This window comes from Pteropus alecto, unplaced genomic scaffold (assembly GCF_000325575.1).
Source record: "Pteropus alecto unplaced genomic scaffold, ASM32557v1 scaffold8, whole genome shotgun sequence".
NCBI lineage: Eukaryota > Metazoa > Chordata > Mammalia > Chiroptera > Pteropodidae > Pteropus > Pteropus alecto.
Genome location: NW_006494609.1, coordinates 420,589 through 432,871, shown reverse-complemented (window position 1 = coordinate 432,871; position 12,283 = coordinate 420,589). Strand labels below are relative to the sequence as shown.

The 12,283-nt window shown below is 48.2% G+C and overlaps 1 long non-coding RNA gene across 1 annotated transcript in view; it reads right to left on the bottom strand.

Moving 5' to 3' along the window:
* The window catches only part of LOC107196681, a 39,126-nt gene extending 32,602 nt beyond the window's left edge, over window positions 1–6,524 (bottom strand). Inside the window, exon 1 of the long non-coding RNA XR_001518111.2 lies at window positions 6,400–6,524. This is a non-coding gene — a long non-coding RNA (uncharacterized LOC107196681). The remainder of the gene's footprint in view (window positions 1–6,399) is intronic.
* Between the last annotated feature and the right edge of the window lie 5,759 nt (window positions 6,525–12,283).

Below are 12,283 nucleotides of genomic sequence, written 5' to 3'. Positions count from 1 at the left end.
AGGGAGATTCCAGATCGATAAACTCTAACTTTGCCCTGTCTTTGGAACCCCCATAAAATTAATGGACTTGTGATGGAATGGTTTCAAAGGTGTTTCAGAAGACAGATGGGAAGCCTATGTCATTGTTTTCACTTGAAAGCTCAAGTGAATATCACGAGCCCCATTCCTGCCTACAGGGGAAGTTTCAGCCATCCTCCACTTTTTCTGTCCAGTATTGCTAAGATAGAGCCTGCCCATCCCCTCTGCGGCTGCTCTTCTGGACCGCCACCTCCTCCATCAGGCCATCCTGGGCAGCTGCTGAAAGGGAAGTGTTTACCTCGAGGTGGGATGGGCTGGGGTGGGGTGGGGCAGGGAGAACTAGAAGTCCAGCCTCCCAACAAAACACCAAAAGCTAACCAAATTCTGAGGCTGGGTGCCTGGGGGGCTTTTACGCCTTAAAGAGAAGTTGTAATTACATATGAAAGCTGCTGGAAAACTGTAAACTGCTATGCAAATATAAAGGCTTGTTAATTATTAGTGTGGGGAGAAGAAAAACCACCAGACCAAGAGACATGGTAGGGTCCTTCCACCCACTTTGCAACCTACCCTGTGTCAGACCCCCACCCCCACCCCTCCAACCTCTTTGGACCTTAGCCTTTTGCTTACAAAACAAGCACAGCTTCCCTGACCCCACCACCTGTGGTCAAAATGACCCCTTGCTTCTCTGTGCTCCCAAGCCACGGAGCCCAGATTTTTACTTGACACATATTTCACTTTATCTGCATAAGATTTTTTTTTTTTTTATACTTCAGTTAATTGTTTACACAACTCTTGACACAGATTATAAGCTCCACAAAGGCAGGGACTAGTGGAAAACCCAGTCAATAATTATTCATGTTCAATTATTCACTTAACAAGTACTGACAGAGCCTGCTTGGCTCTGTGCTAAACTCTAAGAATACAGCAGTGAGCAAGTCATATAAAATTGCTGCTGAGTTTTTTGTGTGGAAGATAGATGACAAAACAACATATACAAGAAAAATAAGAGCTGGACTCCTGCACTGCACAACTCCAGGGGGCACTATTCCTACAGAACACAGTGTTAATGGCAATGCAAGGGCAGTTACCCTGGTGATCCTCTCTCCCCAGGGTGTGGCCCAATGCCCGATGCACTGTAAAGATTCTGCAAAGATTCTTAACGAGTAAGTGAATGAATAAATGAGTGGTCTTTCTCAGTGTGGTAGTGTTTTGTAATGTCCTACTTTACCCATTTTTTCTCCTTTCTGCATACTCCTCCTGCCACCTTGAAGTCAGGCAAGGCCATGTGACTAATTCTGCCCAGTGAGACGCCAGCAGATATGATGGGAGTCACTTCTGGGTGGGGGCCTGACTCCTCCAGCTGTTTCTTCTCCTGCGGCAGACTGTGGATTCTACAGGATGTGGATTCTCTATCACCCAGAGCCTCTGAGTGATTCTGTAGAGCAGAGCAGAGCTGACCCTCGCTGGACATAAAGCATTTGCAAGATAAGCCTTTGCTATGCTAAGCCAGTGAGACTTTGGGGTTTGTCTGCTATTTGCCATAGCTTAATCTATTCTGACTAATGCTCTCACCTTCTTGTAAGTTCCTTGGGGCCCAGCACAAAGGTGATCAGTAAAAAAAACCTAATCAGTACAAAAGAACTAATCAGTAAAAAAGAGCCATTAGTAATCATAACTGATTAATAAGTATTAGCAGTGCCTTTTTCCTCTGCTGGAATTCCTCAGCTATTAGGGAATGTGCTCCTGTGGCCCGGGGCCTGGCCACAGCGGCAGGATCGGTCGTTTCCAGTGGGTGGGTTTCCTTTTACCCACAAGGCCCTCTCTGTGGTAGGTGAGGTAATGCTGCCCTTTCCACACAGGAAAACAACACACCAGCTTCTTTCCATGTGATGCAAACATCCTAGAGAAAGGATATGATCTAGGAAAACTCCAGGTCCCCAGATTTGGAGCAGTTGGGGTCTTTGCTTACTTAAGCCCCCCAGTGTGGCTTACATAAAACAGAAAGACACTTGTAGCTGTGCTGCGAGTGTAGACAGAGGTATGGACCAACACTCTCCATTCCGCACAGGGTAGGAAATACACTGGCACAGATCCATTTCCTCAGACCAGGGGTTCTTCAACTGCCTGGAAGACTTGTTCAAACACAAATTACCAGCCCTCACCTCCAGAGGTTGTGACTCCACGATGTGTCTGGGTTGGGGGTGGGGCCTGAGAATTGGCATTGCTAACAAGCTCCTGGGTGATGCTGATATTGCTGGCCCAGGGACTATATTTTGAGAAACCATTGCCTTAGACTGATTCTTTGCCTCTCAAAGTCAGGGTTAAATGCAATACCAGAGATTAGCACTATAACCTGCTATCTGCCATTAATGACAGAGGACGAACTCATTTTTTCAAATTACCCAGATCAGAAGGTGGGGAAAGGATGGAGGAAAGGTAGTTTCCAGAGAGAAAAGGACAGCTGGGGAAAAAAAAAAATCCTTTTCGAGGGCTGCTTCCCAAAGGGGAGGGCTGAAGGGTATCACAAAAGAAGGTCCTGGGATAAAAGCCAAAAGAAACCTGGGGTGAACATGGATGCAGAGGCGGCCAGGAAAAGACAAGTTTGAGAGCCGTTCTTTGGATAGTGAAAAGAGCTCTGAACTTGGAGTCCAAAAACCTGCAGTCCTTTCCCATAAGGCCTTGCAGCTGCTGCCAGCAGCCAAGATGAGCCATTCCGAAGCCAGTTGAAGCAGATCTAACAGCTCTAATATCTAGATGCTGCTGGGTTTCTGGGAGGGCAAGCCCAGCCCAAGGCCCTATGCCTAATGCACTATCTGTACCAGGCCTGAGAACCGGGGCAGGAAGCCACCAGGCAGTGCAAAGCACTCTGGCATCTTCCTGCTGGTCCCAGCAGGGTTGTGCTGTGCTAAGGGTTAATGTGAGTGATGGTGACTCACTCAGCCACGTGGGGAAGCAGATGCTGCCACTGCAACCAGCGCTGCCACGGAAACAGGGTAAATCAATCCCAGATCCCTGCAGGGGGCAGAGAATGAGCTGCCTCCAGCCAGTTAGCCAGGGCGGCTCTGGTTCTGTTCTGGGTTCAGACACCACATCCATGAGCACAGCCTATGCTGTGCTGGCCACAGAGCTGCCCAGGGAGCTGAGCTGGGAACAGCAGCAACAGAAGATGGTGCAGGGACTGAAGCATGTGACAAGGGGTGGGTGGGAGGCTAAGTTGTGACAGCTGCATGGGCGCACTAGACTATGGAATATTTGTGCTTTATTGGTTGGGGCGGGGAGAGAGGAGATAAGAGCCTCACTCTAGACTCTTCGTGCTCTACTTGGAAAGACCTAGCTCCTATGAAGCCGCTCCCTCGCTAGACGACGTGGAGCTGCCCTCTGTCCTAACTGGCCAGAAATATACCTGGAGAAGAAGGGAAACTGAGGCCAATGACCTAAGCAAAGTCCCACAGCTTTCAGAGGCAGAGTCAGGCTGGGCTCCTATATCCTCGGTACCAATCCCTCATCATTTTTCACAGGACACATGTCCCAAGGAAACGATCTGATGGGACTTGAGAACTTGCTTTGCCTTGAGTATCTGCTATCCCACAGAGTGGGTGGTGCCATTAATAACATACTCTGCTTTTCCCCAAAGCAAGTGTGTCTGTAGCCAGCTTTCCCCACCTTCTTCAACTCCTAAGCCTGGTGAATGAGTTTCTACTGGCTCCATCCAACAGACAGTGGAAATCCCATAGGTTTCTAGCTTTGCCCAACATCCTATCATTAGAGCAAAGGGAACAGAGCCAGAATTGGGCCTCTTAGGGGTTCACACTAATGCAGGGAGGAGACAAGAGAATGAAATGTTAATCAAGCTACATTCAGAGACTGCAGTATGTTGATCAGCCCTGCAGCCAGGCCAGGAGGACACCTACAGAACAAAGGAAGATTTTTAATGGGATTGTTAACAACCCATTTTCCACACCTGTGGAAGGGGAAAAAGGAACCAATAGAGTCTGCAAGTGGCTGCCCTACATGAATAAAATCGTTCATTCCCAATGGCTAAAACCAAGAGGAACCCAGGGATTTAAGGCTGGGAACTGCCAGTCGGCCTCTCAGGCTACCTTCCCCTTCCTCGCCGCATGTCCACATCTCAGGAAATGGGACTAAAGAATGACATATAAACTGAATTCCCTAACACTCAGGGTCTCTCTCTCTGCCTCTGAGAGAAGACCACGCTGTCTATGGAGTGTTACCCCTTCTCTAATAAACTTTCCTTTTGACTCTAACTTTAGCGTGTGAGTTGAATTCTTTCTACACTCTCTGCTAAAGGATCCTCTTCTCTCGTGCTGGGCTTAGTCTCTCCCCCTCCCCCACCCCAGCTTGGGGAAATTTGCCCTGTCCTGCAGCCAACACCACCCCTCAATGCAGTAGGTGAATGTCTAAACTCACCAGTCCCACCTGGGGACTCTTGGGCCTTTTCCATGGCTGTCCCCTCTACCCTCAGAGGAGGCTCACAGCTGGCTGTGGTGACGGTAAGCACTTCTTTGTCTGGAGGACCCTGGTCCCTGCGCAGGATCTCTCTCCCGCCCCCACGGCAGACCTTCCGTCCCCCTTCCTCAAGTTCCCTCACCCGCAGAGGGGGCGGTGAGGGGGCCTTTCCCTCGCTTTTCATGGGTGGAATAAAGGCCGCCTGGGTGGGCTTCAACCTCCTTCCTGCCTTCCCCTCTCCCCTTCTCTTTAAGAAAAATCCCTTCACAGCTTTTTAGATCCCTAACTCCGCCCACCCCAGTCTTTGATCCGTTAATTATCTCCTTTCTCCTAAGTGTTCAGCTTCTGCTTTTCTGGGAGCTCCTCCTCCTCGGTCTATAGACAGGGTTCTGTCTCCCACAAGAACTGACTACACCAGACACATGTTCCCCTCCGGTTACACGCTTTCCCCCAGAGGAGGCTGTGCTTTTTCTCTCCCTTTTCCTACCTCACGCAGGGTCCAAATCTCTCTGTGAGGCGGGCATCTTGGCTCCTCCTCTGCCCCGGCCCCACCTCCACCTGCCGGCGCCCGCCAGGGGCATATCAGCACCCCGGGCTCTCAGATGATCCCAATATGTCCAGTCCTTGGGGCACCAGAATGGGGTGGGTCCCAAGCAGGGGTGTAAAGTAGGGTTCCCCCCACCCCAAGCCACACATCTTAAGTTCCAAAGCAGTTATATTTTGCGTTCGTGGTTTCCTGAACGGCGTCCTTCAGCTCTCTACCCACCCGCACCTCCCTGCCCCAAATTGGGCTGCTGGAAACGCAAGGCCATTGAGGGACGTCCAGGTTGTCTGCTCTCCTCTGGCTTTCAATACCCATCTCCAGTCCCTGGAGCTGGCCAGGCTTCTGGAAAATATGCAGAAATGCCAGCATACTTATAGCCTTACATAGGTTCTTCTCAAAAGCCCATCTATAGCCACCAAAATATAGACCTTCACATTTCAAAGGGACCTCCCTGCCTAGGCTCAGTCTCCCTCATGTGGATGACTGTCAGAGGATCATCCCATCTGGCTTGAGTAGTTCCCAGGACAGAAAGCACCACCAAAATATAGACCTTCACATTTCAAAGGGACCGACCTCCCTGCCTAGGCTCAGACCCCTCATGTGGATGACTGTCAGAGGATCATCCCGTCTGGCTTGAGTAGTTCCCGGGACAGAAAGCTCTCTGCTTGATTAGGAAACCTAGGACTTTGGTTAATGGAAATGTCTTCCTGATTTCGATCTGAAATCTGCCTCCTTGTAACTTCCACTGACCTGGTTCTGCATTCTGATCATTGCAGGAAAATGTCTCATCCATTATCTAATTTGTCTTTCAGCTACAGTAAGAGGTGAGAATGGAAATGTTTGCCTTTTTTATGAAAATGGACACCTGGAGAGGCTAAAGCGCTGTTAAAATCTCCATCCAGGTGGAGCTGGACTCAGAACGCAAGCATCTTAATTTCCCAGGCCAGCCCTCCTTCCATTACTGCATTTCTTAACCTTTGCCAGTTGTTGAGTGCCTGCCGTGTACACCTGGAAGACTGTGTAGGTGTTGGAGGCGTAGGGGACCTTGACGCTCTCTCCAGTGTCATCAATTCAGGCATCACACACACACACACACACACAGCCACTTTGAAACACTCGCTCAGCCAGCAAACTGGGTGGCCTCATCCTCACCCCGGACAACCAGGCTTCTTCCTCATTTTCAGCTGCTTCCCCCAGCACAGGCTGACAGATAGGAAAGGGAAAATGTGGAGAAGCTTATCTTAACCAAAGAAGAGTCTGAACTTGAAAAGAAGAAAGGCCAGAAGAGTTTGAAAATGATAGCTGTCAAATCTGGGCTTGGAAAGCCGGCACAGAGAGCTCGTGGGTGTGTGGGTGGGAGGGATGCTCACCGGGTGCCAAAGCTGAGTCGTGTGGCAGAGAGAAGTAAGGGAGCAGGGCCGGAGTGGTGCCAGAACTGCAAACCAGAACCGCAAAGCCCTACTCTCAACAAAAGCAGGCCCTAACAACTTCCAAGCACCTGGCTATTTGAGCCAGGCTCCACCCCCAGAGATGTGCCTTCATCTTTCTTAAAGACACAGTGCCTGGCTGAGTATCCAGCCATCAGCATTAGTACTTAGCATTCCAGGCTTCATTTTCTCTCCCTCGGATGGCAGCATTTACTCCATTGAATTACTTAGGCACAGAAAGACCCAAGCTCTGTTCTCTGAAGCTTGTAGATGCAAAAGCTGACATCTTCTGTTATGGACTGAACGTGTCCCCCTTCCCACCTCTACTTTCCCGCAAATGTGCTTATTTAAATATTATTGTTCTAGAGCAGTCTCAGGAACAGGATACCTCCGTGTGTCTCAGTCTCCTCATAGGAAAGAGGAAGCTTGTTAAATACAGGTAGGGCTTCTCCAGGTCTGGCTGGCCAGTCCAGTGAACCTGCTGGAGTTGCAGCAAAGATTCCAGGACGTTATGCAAACAGCAGGGGAGCTCCTACTCTGCTGGAGTGCTCAGTGTCAGGGGTTTTGGAAGGCAAAGGCCCTGCCCAGGAAGCCCCTGGAGTGCAATGGATGAGGCGGGGACTCCCAGAAGGCAACAATCAGTAAGGACCATAACTGAGCCTGTGCCAATTGCTAAGTGAGGGCAGAGTCGGAGATTAATTACCACTGGAGAAACCAGGGAAGGCTTCAGGAAAGAGGAGCCAAGTGGCTTGGACAGATGCCGTTCATGATGACAGGTTCGTCTGGATTGAGGCCAAGGCAGAGAGTTCCTATTTGAGATCACAGAAGGCAGGGACACTGAGAAGCTGTGAGTCAAAGGGGTAGAAAAACAGAGGCCCTATGGACCACAGCGCTGCAGGAGCACAAGCAGATCCCTAAGCCTGGAGGAGCCAAGGCCAGAGACTCTCAGTGTCCCTGAGCCTAGAGCCCAGACCAGGTGAGAGGGAATCCAGCCACAAAAAGCTCAGGAACAACCAAGGCTTCCAGGTGACCCATGGATCCCTGGCTTGTATTTTTTGCTAAGTTTTACAGGTCATGGGGTGAAGGGTACATAGGACGATCCTACTGACTTAAAGAATCAGGTTCAGCACAGACAGTAAAAATTTCAAGAGATGGAGATCATAGGTGTGCATGAGACTTTAGGGGATGAGAGTCCAGCGACAGTCCCAGTGTAACGACAGGCCCAGAGATGGGAAGGTAGAGTCTACAGGCAGAGGTGAGAAATGCTGCCAAGTCTGATGTGGGTGTATTTGACGGAAGTGGAGGTCAAAATGAAAAGCATGGATGGAAAGCCAGGTGAGGCCAGGGCTTAATGCATACCAAGAAATCTGAGCTTTCTTCTGTAGGCAATGGGGAGCCATTGGCTGGTTTTGAGAATATCTCAATATGGCTGATTACCAGCAACAATGTGGGTAAACTCAAGGCAAAAAAGACTTTGGCAAGAAGTAATAGAGACCTTTACCAAAGCAGAGGTAGTAGAGTATAAAAGACAGGTTCTGGAGACAGAATCAATAATACTCGGTGATGGGTTGACTATGAGAGCCAGGCAAGAGGAAGAAAGCCAAGGAGACTTTAAGCTTGTGATGGGAAAGATGGTGGTACAAACAGAGCAAACGTAGTACTCAAAATAGGGAACATGGAAGGCAGAGGATGTTTAGGGGAAGGATGATGAAATCTGGTTTAAGTGTGCTGAAATCGAGGTGTGGGTTGTGTCATCTGTATCCCAGCATCCATTTGAAAAATGCAGGTCTCCAGCAAAGGAGAGAAGATATATGGGAGACAGGGGCTCCCAAAGCCATGGAGACAGCTGATGTGTAAAAGGATCTGTAATGGAAGCTGATATGTAAGATCGAGAAAGAGAGCGCTTGAAACAAATTTGAGAAATGCACAAAGGAAGTTCAAAGGAAGGAAAGGAGACAGAATGCAGGGAGGTAGGAAGCAGAATTGTGGCCTGTAAAATAGAAGGAAAACGAAAGACTGCTGTATTTTTGATGCTCAGGGAGGAGTTTCAGAAAGAGGGTGAATATGTCAGCTGGGACTCTGTAAGGGCATAGAAACCAACGCAAACTAACACAAACATAAAGTAGATCGATTGGCTCAATAATCAAACAGTGGGAAGTAGTGATATTGGCCCCTTCCTAACAGTTTCTGCCCCCTTCCTAACAGCACACAAGTTTCTTTCTGAGGTGCTTCCTCTTCCCTGATAGATACAGTCTGGCAGGGCCCGTTCCTAACAAAGGAACAGGGCTGTGTCTCCAGCTGGGCCAATCTATGAGCCCTCCTGGGAACTTGAATCTGGAACAGAATAAAACGAAAAAGACAGAAGGGCAGGATTCCTGCATCTCCAGCATTCTGTCTGAGCAAACTGTTCCACCATAAGACCATTTTTGTCTATCCTGCTTGTTAGGCCACAAAGTGGCTCAAATTTGCACCCATTTCCAAGCCTTGCTCTTCAGACTTCTATCAATTCTGTCAAAATCTGATATCCTGCAATAATTTCTCTTTGGACAGAAAGATCTAAGCTGCTTGCAATCAAGAAATGCTGGCCAATAGACCAGTTCTAAAGAGACTCACTTCCACCCTCTGTGTGTTGGCTTTTTTTCTTCCTTGCCCACCGGGACCTGACCTTGGCAGCCCCGAGACCAGAGAAGAAAAACCCAGTGTCAGGGGCTCTAACTGTACCCAATAACCAGAAGCCACTGAGGCCTGAGAGGTGAAGTCGTGTAAAGGGACAGTACTCCTTAATTTGACAAAGTAGAGGAAAGAGCTGTTCCCCTAAAGATGAGAAGATAAAACTTCTCGAACCCAGGCATCTTACTAAGGTGAAGGTTGATTCCATGGGTCTGAGGATGGGCCTGGAATTCTGAATTTCTAACCTGCTTCTGGTTGAGGTCCATGCTAATGGTGCCTGGATAGTTACATACTGAGGTAGCAAAGCACTACAGGGTATAAACAGAGAGATTTGGTAGGCTGAAGAGGAGGTATTTACGCAATTTAGAAGCTCTCTGGTAATCAAACAGCTGTTTCAGTAGAATTACTGGGGTGAAAGCCAAGTTACTGTGAGCAGAGGCACAGGGTGGGAGTTGGAGGGAGGGAGAGCAGATGACAGAGGGTGTGGAGCTCCTGAGCGTGCCACAATACCTGCCCACCTCCCGTCACCTGCCCACCTCAGGATGTCAGAAGGATGTGCTTCTCAGAGGAGCACTCCGAATAAGTACAAATCAGTGTTTGTTGGTAGACAGGATTGTGGAAGCCTGTCCAGCTCATTCCTGCCCAGAATCTTACCTCTGGCTCCTCCCAGCATCAGCCAAGCTGCACCTCACGGTTCTCAGGCATCACGGCCCCTCTCCTCTGCTCATTGGGTGTTCCTGACCTCTTAGGGGCTCTCCACACTTTCCTCCCTCTATTCTTCCATTCTAGTCAATGTTTTCTCATTTGCTCAGTCACCTCACAGAACCCTCTGAGGCAAAATAGCAGATTAGACATATGACAAGTGATATCATTTCCCTGCTCAAAACCCTCCAATGGCTCTCAAGTCATTCAAGTCCAAGCCCAAATCCCGATATTGGCTCCCAACACCTCGTCTGACTTGGCCACCCATTTCTCTCAGCCCTTGCCCCCTTACATCTCCACCTCACTCCCAACCCTGTCTCACAGAGGCCTCCTCGCCTTTCCTCAAACACACCTCACAGGCTCCCAACTTAGAGCCCTTACACTTTTCTGCATTGTCAATTCACTCATCTCCTTCAGATCTTTCCTTACAAGTCACCTCCTTGTACTCAAATGTTCATAGCAGCACTATTCACAATCACCAAAAGGTGGAAGCAACCCAAGTATCCATCAACAGATGAATGGATAAACAAAATGTGGAATATTATTTGGCCATACAAAGGAATGAAGTACTTACTGATACCTGCTACAGTATGGGTGAACCTTGAGAACACATTACCTGAAAGAAGCCAGTCACAAAAGGCCACAGATTGTATGATTCCATTTATGTGAAATGTTCAGAATAGACAAATCTATAGAGACAAAAAGTAGATTGGTTGACTAGGTCTGGAGGGAGGGAGGAATGGGGAATGACAGCTAAAGGGTACAGTGTTTCAGTTTGGAATGAGCAAAATTCTAAAATTGATTGACGTTATCACACATGTCTATGAATATACTAAAAACCATTTAGTTGTATATTTTAAATGGATTATACTATGTAAATTATATCTCAATAAAGCTGTTATCAAAAAAAGTCACCTTCTCAGTGGGCCCGCCTGACTCCTGTTTAGACTGCAAGCCCCTCCTCACCTGATTTCTTGTCGCCTGCACCCCGTTCTATTTTTTCTCGTAACACTTAACACCTTCTAACAAACTATGCAATTTACACTTCTTAAACTTATTTTTTATGTTTCTTGTCTCCTCCCACTGCAACATAAGCCCCATGAGAGGAAGGATTGCTTCCTTTCTGTTTTGTTCACCGATATATAATGCATAGAGCAGAGCCTGGCACTTCAGTAGACTCTCAATAAATATCTGTTCGATGAATGAATGAACAGAGTGGGAGAATGAAAAGAAGCCTAGGTTGAGTATGTAGTAGGTGCCCAATTAATGCTGGTTGCTGAATTAGAGCATAGAGGAAGTGGGAGGACGTTTTGCTTCACAGATTTCGCATCCAGCCTCTCCTCTCCCTACTTCTCTTTTGCACATTTGCTGGAGGTAGCAGCTTCCTGCAGGAGCCTGCAGGAGAGATTCGGCTGCAAACCCCCATAAGCCTTGGGGCACTGGACAGCAGTTAGCAGCCTCCACCTGGAGACTGGCCTGTGCCAGAAATGTACATCTCTATACTCTTTTAAAAAAGAAATTGCGGTACAATGTATATAACAAAATTTTAAACCCAGCTTGGCTGCTGTCCAGGATGGCTGTCACCCAGGGCTTGGGCTGGGGTGGATGTCAGTAGACCAATCCCCCACCTGTTAAGAGAAGGGTACTGGGGACAACCAGTGTGGCTCTTTCTCACACTCAGACACCAGAGACCTGCCCCCTCAGTCATCTGAGCTTCATGTGTTTTTATGGGTAACACGGAATCCCTGGCAGAGGGTTAAAAGAAGCCAGGCTAGGCCTGGAAGGAATCAGGTTATATGACATAAGAGTCCTCCCAGAAAAGGAAACTCACCAGAAGCCTACAAGATGCACAATCTGTAGAGAGGACTGAATGGGTCCCTAAGAGATCATTTCGGGGCTGTACTGGAAAGTTTAGCTCAAGAGACACCTGCAAAGCCTTGGCTGAACCCTCCAAGGGCACACAGGCTGTGTGAATCCACGATAGTCACTGGATGGAGGTGTCTCAGAGGACTGTGCAAGTAACAGAAGATTCGACAGGGTTTAAACACACAGGGCCTACTGTTCTCGCATAACAAGGCGTGTGGAAGTTCACAGTTCTAGGATTATATTAGTAACTTAGCAAAGCAATTAAGATCCCAGGTTCATTCATTCTTTCTTAACTATCCTTGACATGTGGCTTTTCATCCTCACGCTGTGGTCTAATAGTCACAACAGGGCTGCCACGGCCCCTGTTATCATGTCTGTTTTCAAGGCAGGAGGAATGGAGGAAAGAATGGAACCAGCCAGTTTTTATCAGAAAAGAAAAAGTTTTCGCAGAAACCCCCAGGTGGAGCTTCCCCTGTGTGTCTGTATTAGTTTCCTGTCGCTGCTATAAAAAAATCAGTGGCTTAAAACAACACAAATTTATCATCTTTCAGTTCTGGAGATCAGAAGTCTGAAATGGGTTTCACCGGAT